We start from the raw sequence: 15,579 nt of genomic DNA, 5'->3' as shown, positions 1-15,579 counted from the left end.
AAAAACCAAAAACTGAAGAAGTTGCTCTGCTTATGAGAAAAATGTCATCAGTTTTGCCATGTGCTTAATCTCAGTTTTTCTATTGTTATTTAAATATCAGAAACATTGAATAGCTAAGCATGTAGTAGTTATGGTAGATTTGGTAAATTCTCAAGGAAATATCCTTTTGTCTGCTTCAACAAAGTAAACTGAAAAGACAAAAATTCATGCAACTCCCTTTGGTGCTTATCTTTTGTTTATGTATGACTGTAAAAATGGGTTTGAATAATTAGTTTCCACTAAAACTAAGAAACCTTACTTTTGTTTGTTATTTTCACAACACTAAGAATTTTCAATTGTTTTTCTATAGTAAAATAGTGGTAATACGTATTAGTGCCTTTTTATCTGTCTTCACAAATTTACTCATATGCTTATAAACCATAGCATTTTCTAATAAAAAAAGAATGATTCCCTCCACTGAGGATGATTGCAAACTATGAGTTCTTGAAATAATGAACTTGGAATACAAGGTGAGTATTCCTAAGATGCACAATGGTTTTCTTAAAGGTTAGAAAATCTCATGAGCAACATATAAATAGGGCAAAGTAATGTGAACAAAACCACACAGAAGTTCATTGGAATATATGAGAGTCGATTTGCTCTTAGTTTTATAAGCTGGCTGGTGACTATTTTCTATTTACCAATTTTATAAAAAGTGTGTGCTATATGAATAACAATTAAAAATTGATTTAATACTTTGGTTTATACTTTATAATTTCTAAACCATTTATCAAACAAAAGCTAATGTTATTTATTTATATATATATTTGTATTAGTAAATCCAATATTCCATATGTCAAATGTATTTCAGCAAAAGTAAAAATATTTTATAGATTTGAAGCTTATTATAGGTTTTAATGTATGACTATTAAAATGATGTCAGCCAACTTGTAAGTACATATATGCAGAAAAACTCTTTTTCAGACTCTTGGTGATATTCTTTTCCCTAGTTACTTAATTTCTGTGTTAAAGTATCATAATGCTAATAAAAATGGTGTTAAAATAAATTTTCCAGAAAAAGTTTGTTGCCTAGTGCTGAAAGCTCAATCATATTATTCTACAGCTTCATTGTGTCCAAATTTGAAAACTTTGTGACATAGAATATGAAGTGAGTATTCATGTGATGTACTATAGTGTACATGTATTTCTGGATGGTCAGATTGTCTCATGAAGAGCATGTGAATAGGACAAATTCATCTGAGAAATGAACACAGACGTTTATTGGAACATATAGAGAACATTTGGTATTAGTTTCATAACCTGACTGATGTCTATTTTTGTATTCCAACATAAAACAAAACAATTTATATTTAAGAGCTTCATTTTACTGTGTTATTGAAATTCTTAAGCTAGATCCCAGCTTCCATCCAGAGAGCCATCGGAGGGGTGAGTTGATTCGGGCCTGTGGCAGGGGCCCGGCTAGGAGGAGCTAGGACTTTCCCTGACTCCATAGACTCCCAGGTCAGCCTGCTCTGCTGGCTCCACCCTGCGTGCCTCCGCCAGCCATCCCAGCTTCCATCCAGAGGGCCATCAGAGGGGTGATTTTGCTTCGGGCCTGCAGCAGGGGCCCTGCGAAGAGGAACTCAGTCTTTCCCCGACCCCATAGGCTCCCAGGTCAGCCTGCTCTGCTGGCTCCACCCTGCTAGCTCCCCCGCCAGCCATCCCAGCCTCCAGCCAGTGGGCCATCAGAGGGGTGAGTTTGCTTCAGGCCCGGGGCAGGGGCCCGGTGAGGAGGAGCTCGGACTTTCCCCGACCCCATAGACTCTCAGGTCAACCTGCAGTGCTGGTTCCACCTTGCTAAGCTCTCCCGCCTGCCATCCCAGCTTCCATCCAGGTACAAATTTCTATATTTCTCCCCTCCCACTGGGGCCATAAAATTTCCCCAGCTCAGCTGCCTTGCACACTGGGCCTGCTCCGTAGGCGCATCCCGGAAAGAGGGAGTGCCTGTGCTTCAATAGCCTGCCTGGGGAAAGGTAGGCATTCTATCAGTGAACTCCCTGCCCAACAAGGGAACCTGACCCGATACCAGAAGTTCCAATAGAGAGCATTTGATCGAAGAGATGGGCAGATGCCAAGGCAAGACCTCCTCCAACAATCTGAAAAACAACATGAAAACACCAGATCCCAACGACCCTACAACAGAAGGATTTGAACACTCTAACCCAGATGAAGTGGAAAAAAGTGCCATTATGAAAGCAATAGAGTCCCTTAAACAGGATATGAATAACTCCCTTAAGGAACTGGTTGAGAAGTATAACAAAAAGTTTGAAGAAATGAGTATAGAAATGGATGAGAAATATAACAAAAAGTTTGAAGAAATAAGTAAATCCGTGAATGATACCCTGAGAAAGCAAGAAAAAACAATCAAACAAGTAAAGGAAACAGTCCAAGAATTGAAAATTGAAATGGAGGCAATGAAGAAAACACAAACCGAGAACCAGCTGGATATGGAAAACCTAGGGAAATGAGTGGAGACTACAGAATCAAGCATAACCAATAGAATACAAGAGATAGAAGAACAAATCTCAGATTCTGAAGATACCATAGAGAAAATAAATGCTCTGGTCAAAGAAAAGAGCAAATTCAACAAATTCTCTTCACAAAACATTCAGGAAATCTGGGACACAATAAAAAAAACAAATCTAAGAATAATAGGGATTGAAGAAGGAGAAGAACTGCAGATCAAAGGCCCAGAAAATATATTCAACAAAATTATAGAAGAAAACTTTCCCAATCTAAAGAACGATATTCCTATGAAGGTTCAAGAAGCATACAGAACGCCAAATAGACTGGATCAAAAAAAGAAGTCCCCTCGCCATATAATAATCAAAATGCAAAACATCCAGATTAAAGAAAGAATATTAAGAGCTGCAAAGGAAAAAGGTCAAGTGACTTATAAAGGTAAACCTATCAGGCTTATACCAGACTTCTCTATGGAAACCATGAAAGCCAGAAGATCCTGGATAGAGGTACTGCAGAAACTAAGAGACCATGGATGCAAACCCAGACTACTATACCCAGCCAAGCTTTCATTCACTATCAACGGAGAAAACAAAATATTCCAGGATAAAAATAAATTTAAACAATTCGTAGCCACAAATCCATCCCTACAGAAAGTAATAGAAGGAAAATTGCAACCCAAGGAATCCAACATTGCCATCACTGCCTACAATAACCCAGACATCTAGCGACCCTTCACAACCACAACTCAAAGAAGAGAAACACACAAACTCTACTACACACACACACACACACACACACACACACACACACACACACACACAAATAATAAACGGAATCAACAACCACTGGTCATTAATATCACTTAATATTAATGAACTCAATTCACCTATAAAAAGGCACAGACTTAGAGACTGGATAAGAAAACAGGATCCAACATTCTGCTGCTTATAAGAAACACACCTCAACCACAGAGATAGACATCTACCCAGAGTAAAGGGTTGGGAAAAGGTTTTCCAAGCAAATGGACCTAAGAAACAAGCTGGTGTGGCCATTCTAATATCTAACAAAATTGACTTCAAACTAAAATCAATCAAAAGAGATGGAGATGGACATTTCATACTCTTAACAGGAACAATTAATCAGGAGAAAGTCTCAATCCTGAATATCTACACCCCTAATATAAAAGCACCCACTTATGAAAAAGAAAAACTTTTAGAACTCAAGGCACTCATCAAACCACACACACTAATAGTAGGAGACTTCAACACACCTCTCTCACCAATGGACAGATCAATCAAACAGAACCTCAACAGAGAAATAAGAGAATTACTAGAGGTAATGAATCAAATGGACTTAACAGATATCTATAGAACATTCTACCCAAAAAGGAAAGAATATACCTTCTTCTCTGCAGCTCATGGAACCTTCTCGAAAATTGACCACATACTCGGTAACAAAGCAAAATTACACAGATACAAAAAAATATTAGTAATCACCTGTGTCTTATCGGATCACTGTAGAGGGCCGCAACCACACTCTCCACCATAGATGGCGCTGCACCGCCAGGTGAGCTAGAAAGCTCACATGTGTTGGTATTTTCCACTACTCCCAAGGTTTCACCTGGGACTGGGAGCAGTTGACCAATCCAAGAATGACACGTCCAGAGCGGGGTCTGTTTCCTTTATAAGGGATGGGTTCCATCATATCTGGGTCTCCGCCATGTGGCTTATGCTCTCCCTCCCAAGAGACATAAAGCTTTTCTGCAGAAGGATCCTATGTGTACCGCGTGGTTCTTGCTGGCGAGACGGTAGCGCGGGACAGATCACCACGGAATAAAGTTAGAACTCAATAACAATTCGAATTCCAGAAAGCCTACAAATGTGTGGAAGTTGAACAGTCAACTACTGAATCATCCTTGGGACAAGGAAGAAATAAAGAAAGAAATTAAAGTCTTCCTTGAATTTAATGAAAAAAAAGACACAACATACTCAAACCTATGGGACACAATGAAAGCAGTTCTAAGAGGAAAGTTCATAGCGCTAAGTGCCCAATTAAAGAAAACGGAGAAAGCATATATTGGAGACTTAACAGCACACCTAAAAGCTCTGGAAAAAAAAGAAACAGACTCTCCCAGGAGGAGTAGAAGATTGGAAATAATCAAGCTGAGGGCTGAAATCAACAAAATAGAAACACAGAAAACAATCCAAAAAATCAACGAAACAAAAAGTTGGTTCTTGGAGAAAATCAACAAGATTGACAAACCCCTATCCAAACTAATCAAACGGCAGAGAGAGAACACTCAAATTAATAAGATCAGAAATGAAAAGGGGGACATAACCACAGACACAGAGGAAATTCAGAGAATCATTAGATCTTACTACGAGAGTTTATATGCCACAAAGTTGGAAAATGTTCAAGAAATGGATTGGTTTTTAGATAAATACCATTTACCAAAGTTAAATCAAGAGCAAGTGAACAATCTAAATAAACCTGTTAGTCGCGAAGAATTAGAAGCTGTTATCAAAAATCTTCCTACCAAAAAAAGCCCAGGATCAGATGGTTTCAATGCAGAATTCTACCAGAACTTCCAGGAAGAGCTAATACCTATACTCCTTAATGTATTTCAAAATATAGAAACAGAAGAATCATTGACAAACTCTTTTTATGAAGCTACAGTTACCCTGATACCAAAACCACACAAAGACACAACCAAGAATGAGAATTGCAGACCAATCACACTCATGAACATTGACGCCAAAATACTCAATAAAATACTGGCAAACCAAATCCAGGAATACATTAGAAAAATTATCCATTATGATCAAGTGGTCTTCATCCCAGAGATGCAGGGCTGGTTCAACATACGCAAATCTATCAATGTAATCCATCATATAAATAAATTGAAAGAAAAAAACCATATGATCATTTCACTGGATGCTGAAAAAGCATTTGACAAAATTCAATACCCCTTTATGATAAAGGTGTTGGAGAGATTGGGTATACGAGGATCATACTTAAATATAATAAAAGCAATATATAGTAAGCTGACAGCTAACATCAAATTGAATGGAGAGAAACTCAAAGCCATTCCACTAAAATCAGGAACATGACAGGCTGTCCACTCTCTCCATACCTCTTCAATTTAGTGCTTGAAGTCCTAGCAATAGCAATAAGACAACATAAGGGGATCAAGGGAATTCGAATTGGAAAGGATGAAGTTAAACTTTCGTTATTTGCAGACGATATGATAGTGTACATAAGCGACCCCAAAAACTCTACCAAAGAACTCCTACAGCTGATAAACACCTTTAGTAATGTGGCAGGATACAAGATCAACTCCAAAATATCGGTTGCCCTCCTATACACAAAGGATAAAGAAGCAGAGAGGGAAATCAGAGAAACATCACCTTTCATGATAGCCACAAATAGCATAAATTATCTTGTGATAACTCTAACCAAGGAAGTGAAACACCTATTTGACAAGAACTTTAAGTCCTTGAAGAAAGAAATTGAGGAGGATACCAGAAAATGGAAAGATCTCCCCTGTTCTTGGATTGGGAGAATCAACATAGTAAAAATGGCAATTTTACCAAAAGCAATCTATAGATTCAATGCAATTCCCATCAAAATTCCATCAAACTTCTTCACAGACCTTGAGAGAACAATAATCAAGTTTATATGGCAAAACAAAAAACCCAGGATAGCTAAAACAATCTTATACAATAAAGGTACTTCTGGAGGCATTACCATCCCTGACTTCAAACTCTATTACAGAGCGACAGTAGTGAAAACAGCTTGGTATTGGCATAACAACAGAGAAGTCAACCTATGGAATCGAATAGAAGACCTGGGTATTAACCCACAAACATATGAACACCTGATATTTGACAAGGAGCTAAAGGCATACAATGGAAGAAGGAAAGTATCTTTAACAAATGGTGCTGGCATAACTGGATGTCAACCTGTAGAAGAATGAAAATAGATCCATATCTATCACCATGCACAAAACTCAGGTCCAAATGGATTAAAGACCTCAACATTAATCTGACCACTTTGAACCAGATAGAAGAGAAAGTGGGAAGTAGTCTGCAAGATATAGGCACAGGAGACCAGTTCCTAAGCAGAACCCCAGGAGCGCAGACAATAAGAGAAGCAATGAATAAATGGGACCTCCTGAAACTGAGAAGCTTCTGTAAAGCAAAGGACACTGTCACTAAGTCAAAAAGGCTACCTTCCGACTGGGAGAAGATCTTCACAAATCCCTCATCAGACAAAGGTCTGATCTCCAAAATATACAAAGAACTCAAGAAACTAGACACTAAAACTCTAACTAACCCAATTAAAAAATTGGGTACTGAACTGAAGAGAGAATTCACAACAGATGAACTCCGAATGGCCAAAAGGCACTTAAGGTCATGCTCAACCTCCTTAGCAATCAGGGAAATGCAAATCAAAACAATTTTGAGATATCATCTTACACCTGTCAGACTAGCCAAACTCAAAAACACCAATGATAGCCTATGCTGGAGAGGTTGTGGAATGAGGGGAACACTCATCCATTGTTGGTGGGAATGCAAACTTGTGCAGCCACTGTGGAAATCAGTGTGGCGGTTTCTCAGGAAACTGTGAGTCAACCTCCTCAGGACCCAGCAATTCCACTCTTGGGAATATACCCAAGAGATGCCCTATCATATCACAAAAGCATTTGTTCAACTATGTTCATAGCAGCACTATTTGTAATAGCCAGAACCTGGAAACAACCTAGGTGCCCCTCAATAGAAGAATGGTTAATTTTTTTTAATATGTCTAAAATTTATTTCTTTTTTATTTCTTTTTTTAAGGTAATTTTATTAAATTATAAAAGTTTCCATTTCCGCCCCTCCTCCCACCATCCTCCCACTCCCCTCACTCCCTCTCCTCCTCTCTCTTCGGCCCTTAGGGCAGTCAGGGTTTCCTGCCCTGTGGGAAGTTCAAGTTCCTCCCCCCTCCCTCCAGGTCCAGGCAGGTGAGTATCCAAACAGACTGGATCCCCAAAATCCAGTATATGCAGAGGAAACAAGTCCCAGTATCATAGTCAATGGCTTTTCAGAAAAACTTCGGGCCAGCCACATTCAGAGAATCCGGCCAAATTCCGAGAATCTGGTTAGATCACGTCCTCGTTCAGTCCCAGTCCAACTGGCCTTGGTAAACTCTCATTAGATCTGTTCCCTTGTATCAGTGGGTGATAGCATCCCTCGCAGTCCTGATTTTCTTTTTCATGTTCTTCCTCCTTCTGCTCCTCATTTGGACCTTGGGAGGCTCAGTCCGGTGCTCCAATGTGGGTCTCCGTCAGAAGAATGGTTAATAAAGGTGTGGAACATATACACATTAGAGTTCTACTCAGCGGTAAAAAACAATGACATCTTGAATTTTGCACGCAAATGGATGGAAATAGAAAACGCCTTACTGAGTGAGGTAAGCCAGACCCAAAAAGAGGAATATGGTATGTATTCACTCATATGTGGTTTCTAACCATAATTAAAGGTCTTTGAGCCTATTATTCGTGATCCTAGAGAAGCTAAATAAGAAGGTGAACCTGTTGAAAATCATGTAGCTATCTGCCTGGAGATTGGAAACAGACAAGAATCCCAGGTAACCTCGGGTGCATGGGGGGTGGGAGGGTTGTTGGAAGGGGAGAGGGTTAGAAAAAAGGGAGTAGTGGAGGAATGGGGAAAGCTAGGTGGACTGGGATGGGGGGAGGGAGGAAGAATGGATATGAGATTAGGGAAGAATATATCTCAACTAAGCGAGTCATTTTAGGGTTTACAGGAGACTTGATTATAAATGGGATCCCAGGTCCAGGAGAGATCCCCAGACTGTTCTCTAGACAGAGGAGAAGGTGCCTGAACCGGCCTTGGCCTATAACCATACTGATGAAGATTTTGCTTATCACCATAGATCCTCGATACAGATGGAGACCCACATTGGAGCACCGGACTGAGCCCCCCATGGTCCAAATGAGGGGCAGAAAAACTAAGAACATGAAAAAAAACTCAGGACCGCGAGGGGTGCGATCACCCACTGATACAAGGGGACTGATCTAATGAGAGTTCACCAAGGCCAGTTGGAGTGGGACTGAACGAGCATGTGATCCAACCAGATTTTCTGAATGTGGCTAGATCTCTGAATGTGGCGGGTCCGGAGCCTTTCTGAGAAGCCACTGACAATGACACTGGGACTTGTTTCCTCTGCATGTGCTGGATTTTTGGGATCCAGTCTGTTCGGATACTCACCTTCAGGGACCTGGAAGGAGTGGGGAGGAACTTGAACTTCCCACATGGCTGGAAGCCCTGACTGCTCTTAGGGATGAAGAGGGATGAAGAGGGAGGAGGAGGGGGAGGGGGAGTGGGAGGGTGTTATGAGGAGGGGCGGAAATGAAAACTTTCATAATTTAATAAACTTTAAAAAAAAGAAATTCTTAAGCTAGACAATGAGAGACTTGATCAGGTAAAATATAGCACTGGTAATAAATTAATGTGAAGGTGTAAAACATTAATGAAACTAAGCCATGGAAGATTGACTATTGGAGCTATAACACTCTATTTTGTCATTCAACAGGATTGCTTTTTTTTGGTCTGTAGCTTTTATAAGTGCTAATCTTCCAAATTAGCTGGATCAGATGCTGGTGTAATAGAAACTGTACACATACAGAGAGTATCATGTCAAGCTTCTAATTATAGATCAGACCCTCTTTCACATGCTCCCCTCCATTATTAAATCCATTCAAACAGAATACTCTTTCTTGCATCTAGATATAACATATTTACTCATAAGTTAAAAAATATTCCTTTTACTTATCTATGTAAAATAGATGCAGTATTATATCTTGGATTAAAGGCAATAATTCTTCTATGACAGGAATCATGATAATTTTTGCCCTTTGTTTAGACAGAAACACTTAAAGCAATACTTACTCTATCATATGCATATCTGAAAAGATTCTGAGTAGTGTTCTATACATTCGACATGTACCTGTAGCAACAAAGAGATAAGAAAAGGAGAATCTAAGTATGCTCTTCTAGTAAAATTATCGAGTAAAAAAATAGAGATATTTATAATATGGACTGAGAACAAATTCATGACAAGGGAATCTACTAAAGATTTAAATGTAGCCAAATGACTTCAGAGTCCATATTATTAAACACAGACCTATGTTCTTCTTGTAAATATGTTACTGCTACATCCACGGCTGTCTCGCCAGTGTAGCAGAAATGCTGACTGGATGGGCAAATATTGCTGGAAGGATTGGGATTTGTGCTTCTAGGAGCTGTGTGTTCCAGGCGGCCCCTTGGCAACCAGTTGTGGTGTAATGCTATCTGAGTCGCCATTAGTACTGACTCGACCTGGCTGTCCTTGGAGCCATATGTGTGTCTTTTCCCTTGTCTGTGTGTTCTTTGTGATCCTTACATATTGCTAACAGATCAGACTAGTCCAGGCAGTTGTGGATATAAACAAGACTGCTGAGGACATTTTTGAATTCTGCTCCACTATTAATTAAAGCCTTAAAAAAGTAGCCAGTTCTGGGAATTGCCAAAATCATCATTAGGACAATTCCTTGATGATGTGGAATAAAAGGAGTTAATCTTAGCAGAAAAAACCTTAGAAGCCTTCTACAGGAAAGCAGCATTAGGCATTTATGTGCAACTTAACAGGAGGCCTATGCAACCTTCCTTATGGCCAGAAAACCTAGGCTAGTTACAACATCTGACCCTGAGAGTCGAGAAGGGAAAGGAGTTGAGATTAATGGTACAAAATGAGTCTCAGAAAGTTTTTCCAGGAAGATAGTAGCCTTCTTCTTCTTTCTCACCAAGACACATAAGGTCACCTAGCTGAGCCCAAGTCAGCCACCTGGTACAAGCTGATAAAGGTGGGCTAACTCAAGAACAATGGTCTCTCTAATAACAAGAAAAAAGAAGGGGTAACTTTACAAATGTAAGGAAGCAAAAGTCCTTGTACTCATGCCAAAGCATCTTTAAAGATTCTCTTTGTAAAACTGTTTTATGCCGTTCTTTTCTATTTTATGATCTGATGATGTATGCCTTTGCCAAGTCCTTTGTTTGTAATAATATATAATCCTGCACTGAAGTAAGTAAATCGCAACAGCATGTCTCAAAAACATTGAGAGTGTCTGTGTGTCACTTTTCCTCGCCGTATCCTGATTTCTCCTGTGCCTTCGCCCTGATTCCCTTATGGTCTGAGTGGCTCCCTTGAGCCGGTCCGTAGCATGTTACATGTCCTTTCTAGGTATTATCATTGAGTCATTATGTGATCATTGTAGTTACTATATTCTGTTCATCAGTGATTAGAACTTTTTCAAAAGCAGTAATTATTGATTTTATAAGATTATGTATAAATTAAAAACATATTAGCCAAGCAAAAAAATGGTAAGGATTCATTAATTTTTTTGACTTTAAAGAGCTTGAAAAGATTGTGAAATCTTCTCATCTAATCATTTTCTTTATATGCAAATTATGACATATTTGTAACTAATTTAGAAAATGATCCAGACTCATGCCTTTCTATCTGAAGGATTGGTTATTCATTTTAGATGCTGCTTTTATGGATGTGCACACTGAATTTTTAATTGAACACTTTGTTTCCAAGAAGTTGATACTTAAACCTAATAGTATTCTCTATTCCAGTTCTCAGTTTCTGTTTTTTCCTGTTTTACTATTTATGTCATTTAAGAACAAGAAAAACTTAACTGATGATAAATAAGTTAAATGATATAATGGGTAAGAAGACTTCTGAGTTATTTACATTCAGTACAATTAAGGATGTGTGGTCAAAACTGTGGTTCCTGTGAAGTCTCATAAAAACTAGTGGAAACAATTGCCACAGACAAAAATGTTCCAAATCCATTTGTAGTTACCTGATACAGTTTCAAGTAAAATCTCTTAAAATTCCATGAGAGCTTCACCCAGACTGAAAGTCCTTTGGGAAGTACAAGTAGTATGCCTAAATGATACAATATTATGGCAATGAGCATTATGTTCCTAGAAATCAAGATCACATTTTGAAGATACTCTTATCAGACAAAATCAGTTGCAAAAGGTTTATTTTATTTGATATAATAAAATTTTATTAATACCATAGAATCCAGATTTCTGAAAAGTAAGAGTCATTTTTCTGTCATTACTGGTGGCAGTGATGATTAGATGTGTTTTAAATAAATCATTTTCAGGGATGACAGTAATACATGGAAGCAAGGAGGTCATGAGAAATGGTACTATTTGTAAGGTTAATAAAATAATCATAGAAGAAATAGAATTATAAACAGAGAATCTGTTTGTTTTTATAGAAGCATAACTCAAGAATTATTTATTTAATATCTACTGCAGGTTCATAATTATAGAAGAAAATTGTGATGATGATGATAATATTGCTTGTGCCATAATACAATCATGTTCACAACATCAGAGAAAGTCTTGATCTCATGAGATGTCATCTTTGACACAAGTGCCCTGAAAGTGTCAATGGGAGAGAACAATGTGACAGAATTTGTCCTTCTGGGACTCATGCAGGATCCTTCTGGACAAAAAGCATTGTTTATCATGTTTTTACTCATCTATATTGTGACAATAGTGGGCAACCTACTCATTGTGGTGACTATAATCACCAGCCCCTCCTTGGGCTCCCCAATGTACTTCTTTCTTGCCTGCCTTTCATTCCTGGACATTGTTTATTCTACTTCCTTCTCACCAAAGTTGATTATGGACTTAGTATGTGATAAAAAGTCCATCTCCTTCACAGCTTGCATGAGCCCACTCTTTTAGAGCATTTATTTGGTGGTACTGAGATTGTCATTCTTGTGGCAATGGCCTATGACCGCTATGTGGCAATTTGTAAGCCATTACACTATTTGACCATCATGAATCGAAGGGTTTGCATCATCTTATTGATATTTTCCTGGATTGGAGGTTTTACACACTCCCTGATTCAAATTGTCTTTGTTTTTAACCTTCCTTTCTGTGGTCCTAATATTATTGACCACTTTATGTGTGACATGTCCCCATTATTGGGACTTGTGTGTACTGACACTTACTTAATTGGTCTCACTCTCATTGTCAACAGTGGAGCTATGTGCATTATTGTTTTTATACTTCTCATACTGTCCTGTGGAATCATCCTAAGGTCTCTCAAGAATTACAGTCAGGAAGGGAGGCATAAAGCTCTGCCCATCTGCAGTTCCCACATCATGGTGGTTGTCCTCTTTTTTGTTCCTTGCATTTTCATGTATGCCAGACCTATTTATAGCTTTTCTATTGACAAATTCATTACTGTATTTTATACAATTTTCACTCCTATGCTAAATCCTTTAATATACACTTTCAGAAATTCAGAGATGAAAAATTGTATGGAAAATTCTGGTGTAAAATGTTAACTACAGATAGAAAAGGAATGTCTTGTCACTGAACATGCAACTAAGTGAACTAGAACAATCAGTGAAAAATCCTAGCAAAGGAAAGTATCAAAAAATTACAGACAACTAATTACCCCGAGACAATGAAAATTTTCACTTCCTAGGAATTAGTTCTTTTACTGGTTGTATAGTGCTGATTGGTCAGCCCTGAAACCATATACACATAAACAGAAAAATGGAATAGTCTAGTTATAGTTATATGTTTTATGTATGCATATTCATTTATACATGTATAATACGATAATAAAACCTCTAGGAGACTATCAACTTGAGAGTGGAGGGAATAAGATATATTCAAAGTAAGGCAGCTGGGAGCCACTGGAGGTAAGAATAGGGAGAGGTAAGGCAATATAATTACTTTTCAGTTAATGCATAAATAAAAACAATATTCTATTCAATACATTTCTCTGAGATACCCTATAAATGTAATTTCCTTAAAAATAGTAAAGTAACCTTCCATATTAGAATCAATTAAAAGTGAATTTCAGGAAATGTACAAACTGCATATGCTTTTCTCCCATAATGCAGAAAACTAGCTTACTTGAACATAATTTATCTCAATTAATATTGAAAAAGAATTTAGCAGAAATTGTTCATTAATTTCCGTTGAGAAATAAAGTAATTTTGAGAATGTCTGACTATTCATATTCTTAAGAAAGGACTATGGTATATAGACATAGTTTATAGCCTTTAAATCTGCTTTACTTTCTATAGATAATGAACTTAATTTCATGTGTTTATGATAGAATTATATGCTTATATGAAATATCATTTTTTGCATAGTAATGTTACATTTTATATGTATTTAATACTTTATTCATCTCTTTGCAAACTAGAGTTATTGTGTTGTTTCCAGGTAGCTAACATTATGAATAAAGTATAAAATGTACCTGTGTATTCATAGCTAAGTTTTCTTTAAACTTGGATAAATACTGAGTAACATATTTAGTGGTCAATTTACCTTTGACTTCATAAGAAACTGGAAGATTCTTCCATATTTGAGCTGGCACGAATTTATAGTTTCATGGGGTTTTTTGTTTGTTTGGTTGGTTTTGGTTTTGGTTTTGGTTTTGGTTTTGGTTTTCGAGACTGGGTTTCTTTGTAATTTTAGAGCCTGACTGGGAGCTAGCTCTTGTAGACCAGGCTGGCCTCATACTAACAGACATCTGCCTGCCTCTGCCTCCCAAGTGCTGGATTAAAGGTGTGTGCCACCACCTCCCGGCTCAGTTTTACATGATTTAATGTTTATAACAACTTGATGTTGCTGAAGAATTTTTGGTTATTGTTTTATAAAGTGTACAAATGAAAGTGTTCACTATCATATTTTCAAACACATGTGTTATTAAATTTTGTTCATATTTCTCCATAAGACCCTTCTCATGTCATCCTTCCTTGTGTTTGTACTTTCTTCCCATCTCTGTCCCACTTATGATGTGTGTGTGCTTGTTAAATTTAGAAATGCATATTAGAAAATTCATGCTACATTTTATATTAATTTATCAAACGAAACCATCTTTTTTTATTCTTTTGAAGTCATTTAGAGTCCTTCCTGGCTGAAATTAATGCTTGCTTGAGTCAGGATTTTGTGAATCTGAGAAACCCATTTGTTTTAGAGTCTGGCCTACTTTGCTTAAACTTATGATCTTCAGTTCCATTCATTTCCTTATAAAGAAATCATCGGAAAACAATGTCATTCTAACTGGTATATAGTGGCATCTTACATTTTTAATATTCTGATTATTATAATAAACTAGTAATAAACATGGGTGTTTTAGGGTTTCTGTTATTATGATGAAACACCATGACCAAAAAGCAAGTTGGGGAGGGAAGGGTTTATTTGGCTTATACTTCAACATTGCTGTTCATCACTGAAAAACGTGAGGACAGGAACTTAAATAGGCAGGATCCCAGAGGCAGGAGATAATGCAGAGGCCATGCAGGGAGCTGCTTACTAGGTTACGTCCCATGGCTTGCTCATCCCACCTTCTTACAGAACCCAGGATCACCTGTCCAGGGATGGCACTGCCCACCATGGGCTAGGCATTCCCTCCTGATTACTACATGGATTAATTACGGTTGGATCTCATGGAAGCATTTCCTCAAATGTAGTTTCTTCTTCTCTGAAGATTCTAGCTTGTGTCAAGTTCATACACAAATCAGCCAGTACAGTGGTGTGCAAATACCTCTGTAATATGTAGATTTAGTGTTGGGATTAATGAGTCCTGGCCTTCAGCTGGATGTTGGGACTAATGAGTTTGGGGCCTTCAGCTGCTCTTCCCTCCTAGAACCTTCTAATTAAAGTTACTAGAAACTGTGCCTAGTTTAGAGGATCAGAGGATGGGATTGTCACCTGTTGGCCATTGACTGTAGTGTATTTAAGTCGACGTGGTGTTAATAAAGGGGGCATTCTCAACCAACGTTTGGAGGTCCGTGTGTCGGTCTGTCTCTGCGTGTGTCAGTCTGACTGTGCGTGTGTCGGTTTGTCACTGGGTGTGTATTCTCAACCTCCAGCCCCTTGCCCGAAGCTCGCGAACTGAGTTCTAGCGCACAGAGCGCAGACATGGGGGTGGTATGCGCGGCAATTTAGAATTTATATTCATGAGGAATCAATGAGA

General features: G+C 38.1%; 1 pseudogene; it reads left to right on the top strand.

The window, feature by feature from the left end:
* The first annotated feature begins 12,017 nt into the window (after positions 1-12,017).
* Positions 12,018-12,957, top strand: LOC125393293 (olfactory receptor 4A5-like; annotated as a pseudogene).
* The last annotated feature ends 2,622 nt before the right edge of the window (positions 12,958-15,579 follow it).

The sequence above is a fragment of the Myodes glareolus genome, chromosome 8 (genome assembly GCF_982192425.1).
Source record: "Myodes glareolus chromosome 8, mMyoGla1.1, whole genome shotgun sequence".
In the NCBI taxonomy this organism is placed as follows: Eukaryota; Metazoa; Chordata; class Mammalia; order Rodentia; family Cricetidae; genus Myodes; species Myodes glareolus.
Note: the sequence above shows the minus strand (reverse complement) of the source record. Positions and strands in the feature narration are given on the sequence as shown.